The sequence below is a fragment of the Anomaloglossus baeobatrachus genome, chromosome 9 (assembly GCF_048569485.1).
Source record: "Anomaloglossus baeobatrachus isolate aAnoBae1 chromosome 9, aAnoBae1.hap1, whole genome shotgun sequence".
Classification (NCBI taxonomy): Eukaryota; Metazoa; Chordata; class Amphibia; order Anura; family Aromobatidae; genus Anomaloglossus; species Anomaloglossus baeobatrachus.
In genome coordinates this window covers 174651871-174673781 of record NC_134361.1, presented here as the reverse complement: position 1 = coordinate 174673781, position 21911 = coordinate 174651871, and positions in this window count along the sequence as shown.

Sequence of the window (21911 nt, the reverse complement as noted above, 5' to 3'; positions counted from 1 at the left end):
TTGGTGTCTGTGCAGTCATTTTAGATAAGAATTGGGAAAGGAGGGGTGGAGTATGGAAAGACCGGAGTCAACAATTCCAGGGTCATGGGTATTTATGCAGGTTTTCTTCAACTCTACCTATGAGCGTTCGATTGGGTTGAGGTCTGAGATTGTGGAGGCCAATCCAGAACCTCTACTTCATTGTCATTGAACCATTTCTTCCCCAATCTCGATGTATGCTTCACCTGTCCAGCACCTTTACCCTCAGTTTCTTTAGCAAGGCAGTAGGCATCTTGGAGGTCTGTTTGGGGTCATTATGTTAAAATTCTGTCCTACCCCCCAGTTTCCAAAGGGAGGGGGATCATGCTCTGTTTCAGTATGTCACAGTACATGGCATTCCTAATGCCTTCAATGCAGCCTCAAACCATGACACTCCAACCACCATGCTTGATGGTAGGCAAGACACACTTGTCTGTATACTCCTCACCTGGATGCCGTCACACATGCTTGACACCTACCATTTTCGGACTATAAGACGCACCAGACCATAAGACGCACCCTGGTTTTAGAGAATGAAAATAGGAAAATAAAATTATGTTATATAATTTGTAATTTATAATTTGTATAAAACTGTTATGGGGCGAGGATCTGCTGCTGACACTGTTAAGGGGGTAATATCCCCAAATTTTCTACTAAGGTACCCCACCCTGGTAATGATCCTCCTGCCTTGTGTATATATTTATGTTCTTCATCCTGGTATAGTCCCATCTTGCTATATACTGCATCCTGGTATGTGCTCCCATCCTGCTATATACGCCATCATCCTGCTCATATACCCCCATCATACTGCTCATATACCCCCATCATACTGCTCATATACCCCCATCATCCTGCTCATATACCCCCATCATCCTGCTCATATACCCCCATCATCCTGCTATATGCCATCATCCTGTTCATATACTCCCATCATCCTGGTACTTCGCTTTAACTCACTTTTGTTGCCAGCGGTTTAGACATTAATGGGTGTGTGTTGAGTTTTTTAGAGGACACACAAAACGTACACTGTTATACAAGCTGTACATTGACTACTGTACATTGTATCAGAGTCATATCTTCATTGTTGTCTCATGAAAAGATATATAAGAAAATATTTACAAAAATGTGAGGGGTATTGTCACGGGTGTGTCACGGGTGACAGACAGTCATGTGGTTTGTGGCAGTAGACGGTCACAGCGTTTAGCTGCACAAAATGCTCCCTGACTTTTTATTGTTCTTGCTGTTAGTAGTCATTGTACTAGGTAGCTTTCTGGTTGGGTTTTCATCTTTTTCCCTTTAGGAACCAGCAGAGCCCTCCTTCCATCCAGTTGCTCATATCAGTATTCTCATGTGCTTAAATATTCCCATCTTCCCTGGACTGGTGCTGGTTATATTATTCAGTTCATTCAGCTCTGGTTGCAAGCAGGTGGCTTGTACTCCTCTGTGGTATCGTTGCTGAAATTTTGCTGAACTTCTACCTGAGCCATCTGTGGATAAGTAGTTCATTCATTTTCCCCTGTGTGTTCTCCTTGTGTCTTCTCTAGTGTTTAGTGGGGTTGACGAAGAGCTCACCCCACCACTGCCCTAATTAGGGTCCAGCACTAGGGATACCTAGGGTGAGGTATCCTGCTCAACGCATAGGTGCAAAACCTATCTAGGGTGGTGAGTGATCCCAGGGACCAGTTGTAGGTTTGGTCAGGGGTCACAATCTCTTCATTCCATAAACACAGGATTTCCCTTCCCTTTTGTTGTTTGCTTGGTGTTTCCCCGTACCTAGTGTGACATTATCACCAGCTGTACAAAGAAAAAGAAAAAAAATCTGACGCGTTTTTTTTCTTTAAAAACAAAAAAAGGGTTTTTTTTCTCATGTATCATTGTTGCTGCCTTGGCTCAGCTGCTGCAGGGTCTGCCCCTGGAGGCTGCAGACCTCAAGTTAGCTGTGCAGCACCAGCAGCGGTCGCAGAATCCTAATGTTGGGGATTCTGCATGTAGGCAGGCCCAGCTGGAGCCCAAAATTGCTCTCCCAGACAGGTTTGCAGGGGGTAGAGGCAATTTTTTAATATTTAAAGTAGCCTGTAAACAGTTCTTTAGGCTTTGGCCTTATGTGGGCGTCACACGGGACGATCTATCGTGCGATCGCACTAGCGATCGTACCCGACCCCGTCGTTTGTGTGTCACGGGCAATTAGTTGCCCGTGGTGCACAAAGTCGTTAACCCCTGTCACACGTACTTACCTCCCGGACGACCTCGCTGTGGGAGGCAAACATCCTCTTCCTAAAGAGGGAGAGACATTCGGCGTCACAGCGACGTCACACAATGTCCGGCCAATAGAAGCGGAGGGGCGGAGATGAGCGGGACGTAAACATCCCGCCCACCTCTTTCCTTCCGCATTGCCGGTGGACGCAGGTAAGCTGCAGTTCATCGTTCCCGGGGTGTCACACGGAGCGATGTATGCTGCCCCGGAAACGATGAACAAACGGCGCGCAGAAGAAGAAACGACTTTTTGAAAATGAGCGACATGTCAACGAGCAACGATAAGGTGAGTATTTTTGCTCGTACACCATCGCTCGTAGCTGTGACACGCTACGATATATCAAACGATGCCGGGATGTGCGTCACTTACGACGTGACCCCGCCGACATATCGCCCAATATATCGTACCGTGTGACACCCGCATTACTCTGAAGATGAGGAACAGCAGGTGGGGAATGTGATCTCACTGTTGCAAGAGGATCTGCAATCCTGAGCTTTGTTTGCCACATGGCTCCGGCTGTCTCCGGACGGTGGATGAATTTTTTGAGGACTTGGGTCTCATCTAGAGCCACTACTTTGCATGTTCCCACGGAAATCTGCAAAAAGAAGAGGTTTTGGGTTTTATTGTGGTAAAGAGGATCATTTTCATGGAGTCTGTGCCTCAATTCCTAAGAAAAAAGGATCATCTGGAATTCAACTTACCCTTGGTGGTGTGGGGATGGAAATTCAGGGTGTGTATTTAACTTAAAAAATGTAATTCTTGCTTTTTTTCTGACAGCAGAGGTGATGCTAGAGATCATAACCGAAAAAATTCTGTGTTTGTGGACAGTGGAGCAGGAGTCAGCATGGTGGATGCCCTGTTTGCAAGAACTCATGCGCTTACCTGCAGTACGTTTGGCTAAGCCCATCTCCATATGTAACGCCTGCCTAGACCACAGACTCAGACTGGCTGTAAGGGGAGTCTAGAAAAAAGCCGCTCACAAAGCAGGACCCCGAGAACTCTGCAACCCTTTAACCCCTATACAGGGATTTGGAATTACACAGAGCCCCATAGATCACCACCTATGGTAGGCTGTAGTCCGTGGTGGTCAGGCAGGGTCAAAAACCGGGAAATGCAATACGGGGACAGAATCGGCAGGCAAGGGCATAGTGAGGAGACAAAGCTGAGGTCAAATCTGGAACTGGCAGCAAGGTACAAAAACGACAGGCAGGAAGGTAGTCAAAAAAGAAGCAAAGGTCAGAGCACAGGACTCAAAATATAAACAGCACATGAACCAGGAGTACAGAACTATCTCTGGCAGTGGTCAGATGACAGGAGGGGAAATAACAAGGGTGTGGTGTCTTCTTATTGGCTGCAGCTGAATGATGGTAACCTTCAGCTGGAAGACACACGCCACCTACAGTCAGCCAGTGGTACTGCAGGTCCCAGGGAAACCCAGCCTAGTGGATGAGCGGAGCCTGCACCCAGCAGAGCCACTGGCACGACTCCTCTCCCATCACCATCCACGGTGAGAACACGGCCTCACCTGGTGATCGGAGCAGAAGTCGCAGAGGCGGACTCTAGGCTGGACATGACACCATCTATGGCATTGCCTCAGTGCCACTTGCTGAGGAACGCCTGACATAGATGGTACATGATATAAAACTGAGAGTGGGACCCCTGCAGTATGAAGTAAATTTCTGCTGTGTCTTGGAAGGCCTTCCCACTCCCATTGTACTGGGTCTTCTCTGGTTGGTGAAACATAATCCTGTAGTGGATTGGCAATCCAGGGAAATTGTGGAGTGGGGAAACTACTGTTTTGATAATTGTCTGAACACTTCTCTCTCTGCAGTCTCTACATTTTGGGTTTGAGGATGTATTTTTGGAGTGGGGGCGTCCAGATTTGCCTCCCCTTCATGTATATGATTGTGCCATTAAGGCTGGGGCCACACGGGGCACTAGTGCGATCCTCACATGACACTCGCCTCACGCTGGCAGTACAGCAGAGCCAAGTGTCATGCAAGTGTCCCTGCGACTGAGGTCCGACTGTGAGAGCGGACCTCAGCTGCGGGGGGCGGGACGGCTCTGCAGAGGGGCGGGCTGGTGTTGCAGAGGGGAGGGATTTATCTCCCTCTCTCCTCCGTAGCCGGCTATTGCGATTCTCGCTGTGCAAGCGCGGTACACCGGTGTACTGCGAGTGCAGTGCGATTTTTCTCTCGCCCCATACACTTGAATGGGTGCGAGAGAAACGATGATCACATTACAATTGCAGCATGCTGCGATTGTTTTCTCGGTCCGATTAGGGCTGAGAAAATAATCGCTCATGTGCGCTAACACAAAGGCTAAAATTGGTCCAAGTGGAATGCGATATTTTATCGCACTCCACTCGCACCAAGAACGGACATATAAGACCCTCTTCTTCGCCCATGGCGGCAGGGTTCTTCATTAAGATGAAAGATGGGGTGCATCTCCTGGTAAATGGCGTCCCTGTGCTTTCTTTTCCCAAACATTTTCCTCGGCAAAGAGAAACTATGATGTTGGCAATAATGAACTCTTGGCAATTAAGTTAGCTTTGAGGAATAGCACCATTGGCTGGAGGGGGCAGTTCATCTCATTACAGTAATCGCAGACCGTAAAAAACTGCCATATCTGAAGTCTGCCAAACCTCTCAATCCCAGGCAGCCTAGATGGTGTTTGCTTTTATCAGGTTTAATTTTACTGTCACTTACAATCCAGGGATTAAAAACACCAAGACAAATCCCAGAGCTTACCTGGTGGAAATGATCATGTGAACCCGCTACCCATTTTGCAGAAGGGGGTGGTTGTCTTGGTCTTTTGCCCAGACCTCTAGGGGGAGGTGTTGGAGGCTCAGGGGGATGCCCTGGCCTCTTGCCCTTCAAGGAGGTTGTTCATGCCACCATAAACTAATTTGCTCCATAGACTAATTGGGTAATATCCCAATTCTGTACTTGTGGATCATTCAGGTAGTAAAGCAACCTCAGACCTACTTTCTCGTCGTTTTCGGTAGTTTCCTGTTTTCACAAGATGTAAAGAATCTCTAGCAAGGAGTCCATAATACTAATTCACTCATAGTAATTCAATCCATGATCAAGAAAAACAAAACGTTGCTGACATAGCCAGTTGTTCACCTGTAGAATACTGTTCTGTCTCCTTGTTCCATGTCCATTAACTGGGAGGATGGATGCAAAAACGACCAGTTCCTTCACTTTCTGGCCTAGGTGTTCAAAGTCTCTGTATATAGTTTCTATGTCCTTTTTTGCTGTATCATTTATTCCTACGTGTATTAGAGTGACGCTCTGGCCTATCAGGTCATCACAAGGGTGCCGTGCACTCAAAAAATCATGAAAATAACGAGGTTATGGTAGTTTTGATTCAGTTTTGCTACTGCGTTCCACGGTTTGCAGCTCACCAGCAGGATTTCCTGCACCACGTAGTTGGTCCTTCCCCCTATTTTAGCTTTAAATGGCAACCACCAGGCACGATGCAGCACCTCAGGACTCCATATGCTCCCATCCCACGGCACGGTGTCTGCATTTTCACTTCAGACAGGTAACCAATGGAGATTTCTTGCCCCTGGGGGCCTCCTTTTTATCACATATCATTCACCCCAGACTTATTATAGTCCACTCTTATACCTTCACAGATCCTCATAAGGGGCTATAGATATAGGGTCTTGATACCCTATTCCCATCTGGAATAACTTAAGGTTCGTGCTATATCCCCAATGTGTTACTGGAAATTTGTGTTATAATCAAGGGATATATATCTGTCTATGTATATCTTTATATGTCATAGTTTCATATGCCTGGGAGTCCTGCCATTCCATTATAGATCATTGGTCTCCGTTATTGACACTTGATGTGGTGAGTCCGAGATATCATGGTGTTCGTTTATGCCACTGTATATAGGTGATCATTGCTAAGTCAGCATATTCCCATATATTTCTATATATTTTTATCTGTCAGAGTCTAAAAGTATATGGAGTTCTGCCATTCCATTGCATATATTGATCCTCCTGATCAACACTCAATGTGGTGAGTTATAGAAATCATACAATATTTACCGGGGGGCCAGCTCACACATGGATTTCCCCAGGATTTCCCCAGTATAACACAATTCCTTCTATGCTATCTGATAGGCCTTACAGTACAGCATGTACATGAATGCTATACCCATGAAAAGTGTACCCCACATGTAATAGCAAAGGTAATTCTTCCCACTTACTCTATATATCTATATCCCCTACCTACATGAGGCATCTTTTGACCCTCTATTTCTGTACTCTGTGTAACAAAATAATGTGTAACTCATGCAGTTCGTTCTTTATCTTAGCTAGATAATTAAGCTCAAATTCAACAAGTGTGAACAATTCTTTTTCACCATCCTTGTACTTCATATATTCTCATTGGTATGTATTGTTGACACAACATTTCTATGTCTCTGTTTTTTGTATGGATAATGTAATCTCAATCTTAGGCGTGCTTTGCACGTTGCGTCATCGCAAGCCGATGCTGCGATGTCGCACGCGATAGTCCCCGCCCCCGTCGCAGATACGATATCGTGTGATAGCTGGCGTAGGGAAAATTATCGCTACGCCAGCTTCACATGCACTCACCTGCCCTGCGACCGTCGCTCTGGCCGGCGACCCGCCTCCTTCCTAAGCGGGCGGCTTGTGCGGCGTCACAGCGACATCACACGGCAGGCGGCCAATAGGAGCGGAGGGGCGGAGATGAGCAGGATGTAAACATCCCGCCCACCTCCTTCCTTCCGCATATCCTACAGAAGCCGCAGTGACGCCGGTAGGAGATGTTCCTCGCTCCTGCGACTTCATACACAGCGATGTGTGCTGCCGCAAGAGCGAGGAACAACATCGGACCGTCACGTCAGCGTAATTATGGATTACGCCGACGCTGCACCGATGATACAATTACGACGATTTTGCGCTCGTTAATCTTATCATCTAGGCTTTACACACTACGATGTCGCATGCGATGCCGGATGTGCGTCACTTTCAATTTGACCCCACCGACATCGCACCTGTGATGTCCTAGTGTGCAGTGTTCATTTGTCTTTTATGTTTCATGCACTGAAGAGTATTCTGCATGTATGTCTAAATATCATTTTGTTATACCATGATTTATTTTTGTTATCTTTGTTTGTTTATAGATCACAAATTTGATAAAGGCCTGAGTGTAAAGGCCGAAATGTCAAAAAAAAATTTCTGCATACCTTTGCATGAATAAAAACTGAATCAAAACTACCATAACCTCGTTATTTACATGATTTTTTGAGTGCCCGAGTTGTCTTCCCATATATGTGCTCTTTTCTCTGAGGCACCTACTACTATTATTGTGAGCCAGATTCTACCCCACATAAGGGTACCGTGCAATCTGCCCTTCTGCATGGTACCCGCTCCTCATTGGTTCCGGGTCCTGTCACTTTGGTGTTGCTGCCAACAGGGGTACACAAATCCTGAGGAACACTCTGCACCACACCCACCAAATGCCCATTGGGCAGCCTGAGGGGAATAGGGCCACCCAGATGGAGGGCTGGTAGAGGGAGGGCAGAAGTATCAGTGCAGTTGAGAAGTTGAAGTTCAGCAGTGACAGTGAGAGGTCACACTGTTTAGGAGGGCTCCTGTACCCGTCCCAGGTGCCAGACATTGGCCTGGCCAGAAGGAGCTGGAACCCGGAGGGTTCGCAGGGGGTAGTGACAGGGAGCACGGTGCCACTACAGAGCGCAGGCCGGCTGTCTTGTGCTACAACCGGGCAGGGACCAGGGCACAGCGGGGTACGCGCACCCTAGGCTGGGAAATAGCTCCACGCAGCCCAGTAATTCACCTGAAGGGAACGGAATCTTCAGGAACCGTTCCCCACCCGCTCCAGAATCGGGGATAGGACTTCCCACAACCGTCCAGAAAATCCCAAGCGTGAACCCTGAGAGCAAGCTCACCTTGCTAGGCATGCAGGTGAGCGGGACCCGAAATGCTTCAAGTGTAAGGGATCCATACATAGGACACACAGTGCCAAGGGACAAGGCTTCAGGTCAACAGGCAACACCAAGAGGACCTGGACCCAGCGTGCCCGTCCAAGGACCACAGAGTGCTCAAGAGTTTGGTTTACCTGGTGTCAGTGTCAGTGACTTTGGACTGTGTGAGTACACGTTACCCCCCTTGCACCCGACTGGTTCCCCACGCCATCCATCACCGGACCCTGGGACACCACTTCACTGCCCACGGAGGGGTTAACAACTTCAGCTGCCGCACACCAGCATCCCTGGGCTTCTCAAAATTGGCAGCGGTGGTCCTTCACGTTACCACACACTGTGGGTGGCGTCACGAACATTATCCCAAAACCACCAACAATCCCTCCCTTTATTTCCGAGGGCACCGCGCGATGCCGCCTCGGATCCGGAGACCCCTCGAGCCACTGCGGATCCGGGTCCGAGCAGCCCGTCGGCTGTTGCGGGGGCGGCACATTAGTAGGGGTAGGTAGTCATCTAGAACACTGAAGAGTCTTGATACTATATCATACAAATTGTTGATTTGGGCATCTGAAAGACAGCACACTTCTTTATGAGGTGATGTCCAGTCGGCAGATAGTGTCTTCTGTTAGAGTCGAGGCTATCATACTGCATATATGGGAGCAAAATGAAATTCTACTGTATACAGTGTGTCCACCCATATCCTGTCCACCGCCATTAACTTGAGAACAGTGGCAGCTATAGGCTTAGAAGTGGTGTCTAGGTATAGTAAAGTAGCCATGCGCTATGCAATGAAACCACCTATAGCGCCACCTGGTGGAAAACAACAGAGTTAGCATTTTTATCTCGAAAACGGAGTGAGATAGAGAAAAAAAGTGAATTACCAAGATGTAGGGCATCATCAATTCAATACGAAGCAATACCTTGCATACAGAAATGCAATGATTAGAACATGTAAAACGCACAAGGCAGCGGACGTGAAGCGATACCTCATGGAGACCTTCCTACAAGTCATTGGGTATGGTGGCTGTGTGGAGTGGCCTCCACGCTCACCTGACCTGACCTCATTGGACTTCATTCTGTGAGGTCACATGAAACAGCATGTGTATGCAACCCCTCCACCAAAATTGCAGGACCTACGACAATGTATCACAGATGCTTGTGCAAACGTGTCACCTACCATATTGTACAAAGTGCAGCAAGATATAGTATGCTGTCCAGAGTCCAGATGTGCATTGCAGCTGACGGTGGCCACTTTAAGCATCAAAGATAAATGAGCGCCATATGCGTGACCAGCAATGTTTGGGGGGGGGTCATGGGTTTCATATCATAGCATTTCTGTATGCAAGGTGTCGATTCGTATTGAATTGATGATGCCCTACAACTTTGTAATTCACTTTTTTTCTCTATCTCGTTCCGTTTTCGAGATAAAAATGCTAACTCTGTTTTCCACCAGGTGGCGCTATAGGTGGTTTCATTGCGTAGCGCATGGCTACTTTACTGTACCTAGACAACACTTCTATGCCTATAGCTGCCGCCGTTCTCAAGTTAATGGCGGTTGACAGGATATGGGTGGACACACTGTATAGTGTAAGATGGCTGACAGAAATATAGTCGATGGGAGGAATGTATCCTAGAGTTGGTTATCCTCTGTGATGTAAGCTCGGGTGCAAGCTATACTAGACTAAATACTAAGAGAGTTCTTAGGAAACATCAGTGCCGGGTTTTAAGATCAGCCAGAGAGATGTGCGGATCTCACTGCTCACATACCCCCACCCATGGGTGTTGTACACTAGGTTAAAATGGAGACTGTTTATCTCACACCTGGTCTGTGGGTGAAGGTTGCTACACAACCAGTGGGAGACCTTTGTATAGAAGAATATCTTATCCCAAGCAGTCGAGCCCGCAGACAAATGTCGCGGGAGGAGGAGGGGACGCCGCGCTCTCCCTCTGCTCGGGTCCGGCTGGCACTGCGGCTGCTGCGGCCTGCCGCTGCTGCTCGGTGGCTCGAGCGATGGGCCGGATCCCGGGGACTCGAGCGGCGCTCCTCGCCCGTGAGTGAAAGGGGATTGGTTTTTGGGATAGTTTATTGTCCGTGACGCCACCCACGGTTGTGGTGATTTGTTGACACCACCGCTGCTCTGTATGGGGATCCCGGGAGTGATGGTATGGAGCAGCTAGATGTTAGTCCTCCCCTCCGTGGGTAGGGGGTTGGTTGTCCCGGGGCCCAGTGATGAGGTGGGTGATGCAGGGCTTGGTGGGGTGCAGGGACGCGGGGGCAGAGCTGTGCCTTGCGGCACTGTGGTACTCACTCATCCTGAGATGTTGACACAGTTCTCGGTAAAACACACGGCTGGAAAGACGGTTCCCACGGACGGCTGCACTTGCTTTTCCCCAGTAGTTGACGGTGACTGTCCCTTTTCCTGCACCTAAGATGATGATGGTTTTGATGGGTTCCCACCGGTAACCCTCTCCCCGGCTTGGATATGGGCCGGAGGAGCCCTACTTTGCCCACAGGCGCTGGCCCTGAGAAACTGGTGCCCTGGCGGTGGCGGTGTCTCTCTGTAACGGTTGGACTGTTGCCTTCAATCGGGACTTGGTTGTTGGGAGACCCATAGGTCCCCTTCACTAACAGATTTGGCAAATTCACGGCGACTCCTAGCCTTGCCGGGATCTGAAAGGCCCCTGCCACTGGTGCTGACTGCTCTTCGTATACCGCTCCGGTACCGCCGGGCCACCACCCGTCCGCGGTCCTTCCAGCAACCTCCAAGCAGTCACCCCTGCAGACAGTCACCGCCGTCTGCTGACCTTGCTGTCTCTCAGTCCGGGGCACACACCCGGACCAGCTTCAGGCTGTCTTAACTGTCACTTTTTCCTTACTTCAGCTCCTCTCCTTTGCTCCTCTACCACTTCACTTCCTTCTACTTCCTCCTCCTAAACTGAACTGCCTGGTTCTCCCGCCTCCAGGGCTGTGAACTCCTCAGTGGGCGGAGCCAACTGCCTGGCCCACCCCCTGGTGTGGACATCAGCCCCTGGAGGAAGGCAACAAGGATTTTAGGTTAGTCTTGGTGTTCCTAACTGGGGTGTAGGGTGTGGTGGTGTTATGACCTGTGACCCCTGGCTTGCCCAGGGCGTCACATTCCCCCTTAGCAAAATGCAGACCGTCCGCGGGCTGCCCGTCCAACTCCGGTTTTATTTTCTGAAAAATATGTAAAAGAAAAGGTAACATAATACAACTTATGACATCATCCCACATCGGGAGGTTCGGTACTTAAACGTTGCTAAACATTAAAACGGTTGCGGCTGCCGCTCTCTCCCACCCAAGTAACCTGGCCCTGATGCTGCCCCTAAAATCCAGGCAGCACCCCTTTACCCCAGTCCAGCACAAGTTACCCGAGCGGGATCTGTCCTTCCCCTCCAGAGGGTAGCCACCGGTTCCTGTGGTGGCTGGGCCCCAGCCTGCTCCACTGCAGACCCTCCCTCCAACCTGCCTCTCCGGAGGCGGTTACGGTAGCTGCACAACCTATTTTTATTTACATCCCACTTAACGTTTGTGGTTGCCCTGCGAGTTCTCGGGCCTGTTCATAGAAGTTTCTATGCAAAACTTTTCAAACGGTCCCCACGGGGACAACGGTGCCGGCAATGGCCGGTTTCCAATCACGGTTGACAATCAGGTTACTTTCCAGTAATCAATTTTCATTTTCAAAAACTTTCAACTTTCAACACACTGGTGGTCCCTACCGGGACGGTGCAACGGTGCTCCGCTGCCTTTTGCGGCTCAACAGTTCATTCTCACTCGTGGGGCTCTAGTGCCACCTTCACATGGTGCACCACTCTGGACCCCAATGGTAGCTCGCTGCAGGCGATCTTCTTCCATATACATGCGGGCATGCACATCCGCTCTACACCCCTCTCGGGCATCGATCTCTCTGCGCAGCTGCCGTTGCCGCCGCTCCCAGTCTGGAGCACTTTCTGTTTGCTCCGGTTCAGCGTGTGCAGGGGACGAACCCAGCCAGAGTCCCTCCGTGTCGGCTACGACCGGCACCTTCAGTAATGAGGGACCCCGCTGTGACATGGCCTGCTGTGCCTCCTGGCAGCTGCATCCCCGCCGTGCCTCCGGTGCATCTTTGCTGATGGCTTCAGCCTTCGGCTTCTTCCATTGAAGCGGATCAGGGTGGTCACGAGCTTCTGCTGCAGGTCGGTCCGTCGGGGCGGATTGGCAGGGTACCGCTACTGGTGGTGGTGGTAGCGGGCCTAGTGGCGGGGCAGCAGCAGCCAACACGGGTAGCGGGGGAGGTAGCAGGGCGAGCGGGTATGGACCGGGTCCCTCAGCCGCGATGACCGACCCACTAGGGGTACAGGGGCGTGGGTCACTTACCCTCCCTTCCAAGACTCCCTCCACCTCGTGTCTCCGTATGGCCGCCACCACTTCCACCATGTCGGCCTCCCACTCCTCCAGGAGGAGCTGCATGCGGACCTGCAGACGACTGATTAGCTGGACGGTCCGGACTTCCACCCGCGCTGCAGTGCCAGGCGCGGGGACCTCGGTGTTGCTGGTCGGACTCAGCATCTTTAGCAGCGGCCTCTTCCAGGAACCAGTCAATGGCCGCAGGGTCCTGGCGTCCCTGCTTCTATAGCCGCGCCTACATGCGACCAGCCGCCATTTCGTCCCCCTTAGCCTCTTTCCCGCCCCTCCTCTATCGGGGCGGGGTTTTGGCCTTCGCGCCTCTACTACTCGAGAAGACACTCGAGCGGGAACTTTTCGCGCCAAAGATGGCGACTTCTGAAATTTTCCGGCCGGACACCTCCGGCGGTCACAAGGCGCACCTCTACCCAACGGCAGAGCGGTAAGATCCTGTTCGTGATGCCAAGTTGTCGCGGGCGGAGGAGGGGACGCCGCGCTCTCCCACTGCTCGGGTCCGGCTGCCGCTGCGGCTGCTGCGGCCTGCCGCTGCTGCTCGGTGGCTCGAGCGATGGGCCGGATCCCGGGGACTCGAGCGGCGCTCCTCGCCCGTGAGTGAAAGGGGATTGGTTTTTGGGATAGTTTATTCTCCGTGACGCCACCCACGGTTGTGGTGATTTGTTGACACCACCACTGCTCTGTATGGGGATCCCGGGAGTGATGGTATGGAGCAGCTAGATGTTAGTCCTCCCCTCCGTGGGTAGGGGGTTGGTTGTCCCGGGGCCCAGTGATGAGGTGGGTGATGCAGGGCTTGGTGGGGTGCAGGGACGCGGGGGCAGCGCTGTGCCTTGCGGCACTGTGGTACTCACTCAGCCTGAGACGTTGACACAGTTCTCGGTAAAACACACGGCTGGAAAGACGGTTCCCACGGACGGCTGCACTTGCTTTTCCCCAGTAGTTGACGGTGACGGTCCCTTTTCCTGCACCTAAGATGATGATGGTTTCGATGGGTTCCCACCGGTAACCCGCTCCCCGGCGTGGATATGGGCCGGAGGAGCCCTACTTTGCCCACAGGCGCTGGCCCTGAGAAACTGGTGCCCTGGCGGTGGCGGTGTCTCTCTGTAATGGTTGGACTGTTGCCTTCAATCGGGACTTGGTTGTTGGGAGACCCATAGGTCCCCTTCACTAACGGATTTGGCAAATTCACGGCGACTCCTAGCCTTGTCGGGATCCGAAAGGCCCCTGCCACTGGTGCTGACTGCTCTTCGTATACCGCTCCGGTACCGCCGGGCCACCACCCGTCCGCGGTCCTTCCAGCAACCTCCAAGCAGTCACCCCTGCAGACAGTCACCGCCGTCTGCTGACCTTGCTGTCTCTCAGTCCGGGGCACACACCCGGACCACCTTCAAGCTGTTTTAACTGTCACTTTTTCCTTGCTTCAGCTCCTCTCCTTTGCTCCTCTACCACTTCACTTCCTTCTACTTCCTCCTCCTAAACTGAACTGCCTGGTTCTCCCGCCTTCAGGGCTGTGAACTCCTCGGTGGGCGGAGCAAACCGCCTGGCCCACCCCCTGGTGTGGACATCAGCCCCTGGAGGAAGGCAACAAGGATTTTAGGTTAGCCTTGGTGTTCCTAACTGGGGTGTAGGGTGTGGTGGTGTTATGACCTGTGACCCCTGGCTTGCCCAGGGCGTCACACAAATAGGACTTATTATTTTCTGTGTGGTTCCTTTATGCTGAAGTAAAGCTTGCTTTACCTATTCTTGGGTTATATGAACTAAAATAAAGCAGATGGACTTATGAAATAAAAACCGCTCCTGTCGTTACCTCAACCAGCAGCCGAATGAGTAACATCATCACAATAGGGAGCTATGGGGGATCATCATACTGTATATAGGTAGGTGTGATGATATCATATTGCATATTGAGAACTGTGGGGACATTATACTGTCGTATAGAGGGTGCTGGGAGGGCCATCATACTGTATATAGAAGAGCTGTAGGGGACATCATAGTGTATATAGAGAAGCTGGTGGACATCAAACTGTATATAGAGGAGCTGTGTGGGACATCATACTGTATATAGGGGAGCTGTGGGGGGACATCATACTGTATATAAAGGAGCTGTGTGGGACATCATTCTGTATATAGGGAAGCTGGGGGACATCATACTGTATATAGGGGAACTGGGGGACATCATACTGTATATAGGGGAGCTGTGGGGGGGACATCAAACTGTATATAGAGGAGTTGTGTGTGACATCATACTGTATATAGGGAAGCTGGGGGACATCATACTGTATATAGGGGAGCTGGGGGACATCATACTGTATATAGGGGAGCTGTGGGGGGACATCATACTGTATATAAAGGAGCTGTGTGGGACATCATACTGTATAAAGGGAAGCTGGGGATATCATTCTGTATATAGGGAATCTGTGTAGCACATTGAACTGTATGTAGGGAAGCTGGGGGACATCAAACTGTATATAGGGGAACTGTGGGGGGAAATCATACTGTATATAGGGGAGCTGTGTGGGACCTCATACTGTACAGTAACTCCTTCCTTCAAGATTATGGAAGACTTGGCATAGTTCATGATTTGTCTTATGAAGAGGTTGAAACTATGGCGGATGAACTCTCCTTCCCACTCTCTGTGATGGAGTATCTTCAAGGTGATGTTGGAATTCCCTATGGAGGTTTCCCAGAAACCTTATGCACAAAGGTTTTGAAAGACCAGTCAGCCATCGAGGGTAGACCTTAGGCCACGCTGTCACCTATTGACTTTACTAAGCTGGGAGAAAGGTTGAACGTTAATATGATGATATCACCCTAGACTCTAGGAAATCTCGTACTGTAAATAGAATAAATTAAACATAAAATGGAACTGTTTTGCTGGGAAGGGGATTAGTAAAACACCTAGTTTTCTACTTCCGTTTTTATAAGATTGAGAGGGTTCAGTATACTCATCTACCCATCAATGTGAATGAAATGCTTTTACATGTGGGTTTAGGGACCTAAAATTGATATCTGGATTATTTTCACTTTACTGCTGAAAAAAAAAATAATTTGCTAAATAACACACACAGAAGCTTTCATACTGAGCACTCAGACAAAAGATAGAAAAAAAGTCTTTGCCAATCTGTGCAGTTATTAGGTGCAGAGAAATTGCTCTGCCAGAGATGGCTTACAGCTTGAAAAGAAGTCAGATATTTCACATAAAGTATAAATCTCTCCAATTCCTTAAGGCCACTTTACACGCAACGACATCGCTAACGAGATGTCGTTGGGGTCACGGAATTTGTGATGCACATCTGGCCTCGTTAGCGACGTTGTTGCGTGTGAAACGTACGAACGACCGCTGATGATCAGAAATACTCACCAAATCGTTGATCGTTGACACGTCGTTCTAATCTCAAATATCGTTGCTGTTGCAGGTACGATGTTGTTTGTCGTTCCTGCGGCAGTACACATCGCTATGTGTGACACCGCAGGAACGAGGAACAATATCGTACCTGCGGCCACCGGCAATGAGGAAGGAAGGAGGTGGGCGGGATGTTCCGGCCGCTCATCTCCGCCCCTCCGCTTTTATTGGGTGGTCACTTAGTGACGCCGTTGTGACGCCACACGAACCGGCCCCTTAGAAAGGAGGCGGTTCGCCGGCCACAGCGACGTCGCTAGGCAGGTAAGTATAGTGTGACAGGTGTTAACAATGTTGTGCGCCATGGGCAGTGATTTGGCCGTGACGCACAACCGACAGGGGCGGGTGCTTTCACCAGCAACATCGCTGTGTGTAAAGTGGCCTTTACTCTAGTGGCAAACTGCAAAAAGCTAAACTTGCAACTCCTGCTCCAGCTTCATACAGTTCCTTAATGATTAGGGATTAGATACATATTCGACCTCTACTTGTTTTGGATGCAATGAAGACCATAACTGCATCCCTATCATACTGAAAAAAAGCTCACCAAAGAACATAAAATAAGTTCACAGAAAAAAACTCACCAGAAATAAAGCCACCAGCCAAAAAGATGGTCAAATAATGGCAAAAGCACATGCAAGATGCATACGGCCCCTCATGATAAAGGTTGGAATTTCACAGGTGCAGAATGCCTCTAAAACAACCACCCACAGCCTAATATGTCAGGAGGGGGCGGTTGCCAGCATAAAACTGCACACTAATAGGATCTAATATAGGGCGTCAGTCACATAGATACATGCAATGCACAGTGTCCAGGCAAAGCCTATTGATCACGCCATTCTATTAGATCAGGTGGGCTGCCCAGCACCTAAAAGGTGCACTGGCACAGTGGACAGACATCCCAGGGGGGCGGCTGCATCCTGCAGAATTGTGCGATAATAAAATGATAAAAATTATGATAATAAAAGTGAGGTATTGGTCATATTTTAGCCAGAATATATAAGCTCGTAACCCATACGTCAAGGGTCCCCACGCTTACGAGTCCCTAACTACATCAAAAAAGCTCACCAAAGGACATAATCAAAATAACTTAAAGGGAACCAAACATCAGGATTTTCGTGTATAAGGTGCAGCCAGTGCAGTGCTGGCACTATGAGGCAGTGTGTACATACCATTAGGGGGCAGCTTGGGTGTTTAGGCTGTGAAATCCAACTTTATAAAGTTTGAAAATTCATGCACTTTTTGATTGACGTGTGCACCTTTGCTGCTAATGTCCGGGTGGGTTATGCATGTGTATCCCCGCCCCCCCCCGCCCCCCGCCGCCTGTTCTTCTCTCCCTCTGGCCGTATGTAAATTTTTAATCTTCAGTTACACGGTGTCGGATTTAGCGCCTGCGCATAGCGCTCATCTCCGGCGCCGTGTTTCTGATTCTGAAGCCCACAGTATTATGGTGCATGAGAGGGCGGCGCATGCACCCTCGCTTCTTCAGATCTGTTGTGACTGCGGGAGCGCGCGCGGTCACAACAGGACTGGAAAACAGCTGATCTTACCAATTAGCTGCAGCAGACGATATCGTAGCAGACGTCTGCTGCAGCTAATCAGGGTAAGATCAGCTGTGCTCCAGTCCTGTTGTGACCGTGTGCTCCCACGGTCACAACAGATCTGAAGAAGCGAGGGCGCATGCGCCGCCCTCTCATGCACCGCCCTCTCATGCACCATAATACTGTGGGCTTCAGAAACATGGCGCCGGAGATGAGCGCTATGCGCAGGCGCTAACTCCGACGCCGTGTAACTGAAGATTAGAAATTTACATACGGCCAGAGGGAGGGAGGAACAGGCGGCGGGGGGTGGTAGGGATACACGTGCATAACACGCCCGGACATTAGCAGCAGAGGTGCACACGTCAATCAAAAAGTGCATACATTTTCAAACTTTATAAAGTTGAATTTCACAGCCTAAACACCCGAGCTGCACCCTAATGGTATGTACACAATGTGCCTGATAGTGCCAGTACTGCACTGGCTGCACCTTATATAGGAAAATGCTGATGTTTGGTTCCCTTTAAGTATCATAGTGAGCAGTACTTGCCGTCATCACTGTCCTCTTACTAACTGATGCATTTTTTGACATCATCCCATATATCAGCTCACACAAGATCCTGTAGTAGATTTCAGCACCACGGACAGAGGCACAACACTTACTATTGCAACTGTTTACATCCCACTGCTGCCACCACTTGTGAAGATCTGAGGTTGTGGATTGTATTAATCACCTAGGCAGGTTAACTGTGCAACAATTTTTATTTCTGCCGTACACGGTCTTACAACAGCTCCGGGTAGATGGCCACAGTGTGAGTCCACCAGTCCAAAAGATCCCAGTAGTTCCACTGACCCCGTACCAGGCGATATCCACTGTCTCCCAACCTTTGGTTGGCCCATAGCTTTTGTATCTACCTCTGGTATGCTCCTCCAGACAACGGATATCATGCTTGTCGTACGTGCGTCCAGTTTCAGCCAACAACAACTGTCCTTATTCGCCTTAAAATGATGGGTATCACGACCGTAGCGCATGTATCCAGCTTCATCTGGCAACAATAGTCGTTATGCACCTCCAGAAAATGGATATCACAACCTTGACAGGTATATCCAGCTCCAGCCAGCAACAACAGTCCTTATGTTCCTCCAGACTATGGATATCATGACTGCAGAGCATATATTCAGTTGCAGCCGACAGCAATAGTCATTATACTCCTCCAAACGATGAATATCACGACCGTTGCGCTTGTATCCAACTCCAATCTCTATAGTGCATTCTTGGGCAACAGGATCTGGCCATAGCAACAGTTCCTTGCCCCTCCACGTCACACTGCCAACTCCCTCACTGACCAAATGTGTGGCTTATTGTTGTACCTCTCCTGGCAGCAGCCCCCTGGATGGACATCAAACTCATCATACCCACCCCCTTAGACATTTTCTACATGAAGCTCAAAGCTTGAAGGTTTCAGAAACCTAATCTCTGGCCCTGTCTGCAGAATTGTGTACCAGCGAAGCCCTCTGCCAAGAGGAAGAGGAACAAAAGACTTACAACCCCTCAGCAGATGCAGGACAATGAATCCTACTGTAGGCTTGACTGCATTAGTGTCCATGAAGGCCATATTGGAAGACACACTGTTACAACCCCTTCCCCCTTCAAATTGTGTACCTTAAACTGATGAGTAAGCGATCTCTTATAAAACACAACAATAAGATTGATGTAACCGACGCTTCGTCCATTGGTCTTATAGTCTTTAGTCCATGGCCAGCTGTTCACAGCCAGTTTTAGGCAAAGTGGGGTCCTGGTCAAAACTTAAAAGTGTGGCCTCAAATGCTAACAGATTTAAATCCTAATACATTAAAATGTAATACAGGTAGCCAGGGTGGACAAGAGACACCTGCCCAACATCAAGAACTAATGCAAGCAGTTTTTGCCCCAGTTACTATTACAGTGCATCAGAGTTAAGGACACAATGATTTGTTTCTGTTGACCACATTGTGGCAGATATTAGTTCTGAAGAACATGTTAAGGCCATGCATATAGGGATTAAAAATGGCCAAATCTGATTGTGGCATACTACAGCTGTGCTGAAGCAGATTGAAAATGGAAGAAAGGAGTCTATGAACAATAATCCAAAGATTCAAGTGATATACGGAAGTTCTAGACCTCAAAATTGACAGGGGCAGAGCAGAACCAGTGCCTGAGAAAAGCTGAGCATGTTATGTTGCAGGGCAGCCTGGTTGGCACATAGCGAGAAGCGTCACTAGCGTTAGGGACCATCCTGATTAGGTTCACCTTATCATGGTGGGATAACGTTTATACCTTATTAATTAAAAAATGTTAAGTACCATATGTTTTTTACATTTATTACTATTATTTTCTTACTGCAGGGTGCCATTACATCATGGACCCAACTCATCAAGACTGATGATTTTCTCGCCGGTCTTGATGAGGGAGCTTGGTAGTATAAGATGCTCCTAACTCATGAAGAGATGCACGCCTCTCCATGAATCAGGAATATCTGCCGATTGACATGCGCCTCTGTGTGCCAAGCCAGAAACCTTACAATAGCTAAAACACTGGCATGGTGTCACACCAGTACATTTTGGTACATTTTTGTCCAACTCCAAGTTGCACCAATATTTTGCAACTTTTCAAAGACAGTGTGACCCAAAATCCTTTGGGAATCTTCAGATTTCATGATGGCTTGCACAGTCAAGACACCAAGTGCCAGTAGCAGCAAAACAACCTAAAAACATCTTTGAGCCTCCAGCATATCTGACTGTAGGTCCTGTGTTCTTTTCTGCGTAGGCCTCATTTTGTTTTTAGTGAACAGCAGAATGATGTTCTGTACCAAAGATGCTTTCCCAGAAGGATTTTGGCTTACTCACATTTTGCTAACCTGCAGTCTAGCTTTTTTATGTCTCTGTGTTAACAGTGGGTTCCTCCTGGGTCTCCTGCCATAGCGTTTCATTTCATTCAAATATTGAGCGATAGTTTGTGTGTCGCCCTGGGCAAGCCAGGGGACACAGGTCACAACACCACCACACCCCACACTCCAGGTAGGCACATCTGCTAACCAGAAATCCTTGTTGCCTTCCTCCAGGAGTCTGTTGATGCACACCAGGGGGTGGGCCAGGCGGTTGGCTCCGCCCACCTAGGAGCTCACAGCGCTGGAGGCAGGAAGTACCAGGCAGATTAGCCCAGGGAGGGCAAGTGTAAACAACTAAGTGAAAGTGACAGTAAGAAAGAGAAGTGGTAAAGGAGGAAAGCAAGTGAGGTGACAGAGAAAGAGAGAAGCCTGAAGGTCCAGCTTTGTGTAGGGCCAGAACAGCAAGGTCAGCGACGGCGGTGACTGTCCGGAGGGGGATCGTTTGGAAGTTCCTGGAAGGACCCCGTTGGCTGTGTGCCCGGTGGTCTGGAGCAGTGTTCCGAAGGACAGTCAGCACCAGGGCAGGGGCCTCTCGGACCCCGGCAAGGCTAGGAGTCGCCAAATTTGCCGAATCCGTCAGTGAAGGGGACGTAGATCCCCCAGCAACCAAGTCCCGATTGACGGCAACAGCCCGACCATTACAGGGGAGACACCGCCACCGCCAGGGCACCAGTTTCCCCAGGGCCAGCGCCTGCGGGCAAAGTGTAGAGCTCCTCCGGCCCAGATTGCAGTCGGGGAGCGGGTAACCGGAGGGAATCCACCGCTACCATCAGTCAACACAGGTGCAAGGAAGAGAGACATCACAGTCACCTACCGGGAGTGCAGGTGCAGCCGTCTGTGGGACCGTCCTACCAGCCGTTTGGTTTACCGTACAAACTGTGTCCAAGTCTCAGGCTGAGTGAGTACCACAGTGCCGCAAGGCACAGCGCTGCCCCCGCGTCCCTGCGCCCTCCAGGCCCTACACTTTACATCTCTTCACTGGGCCCCGGGATCACCAACCCCTACCCACGGAGGGGCAACACAACACCTGGCTGCTCCGCATCACCATCCCCGGGACCCCCACACTGAGCAGCGGTGGTGCAATCACCACAACCGTGGGTGGCGTCACGAACTATAACAATCCCCACACCCAACAAACACCCCCCTTTCACTCACGGGCGAGGAGTGTCGCTCGAGAAACCACGGGATCCGGCCTACGGCTCGAGCCACCAGGAGCAGCTGCCGGACCCGAGCAGAAGGGGTGAGCGCGGTGCGCTGACACCCTCCTCCCCGCCCGCGACATTTGCACTGACACTGATGCACCCAGCTCTCTCCTTCTGACACCACACACAGCCGGCTCTACCTGTCTGACACCGCACACAGCCGGCTCTCCCCT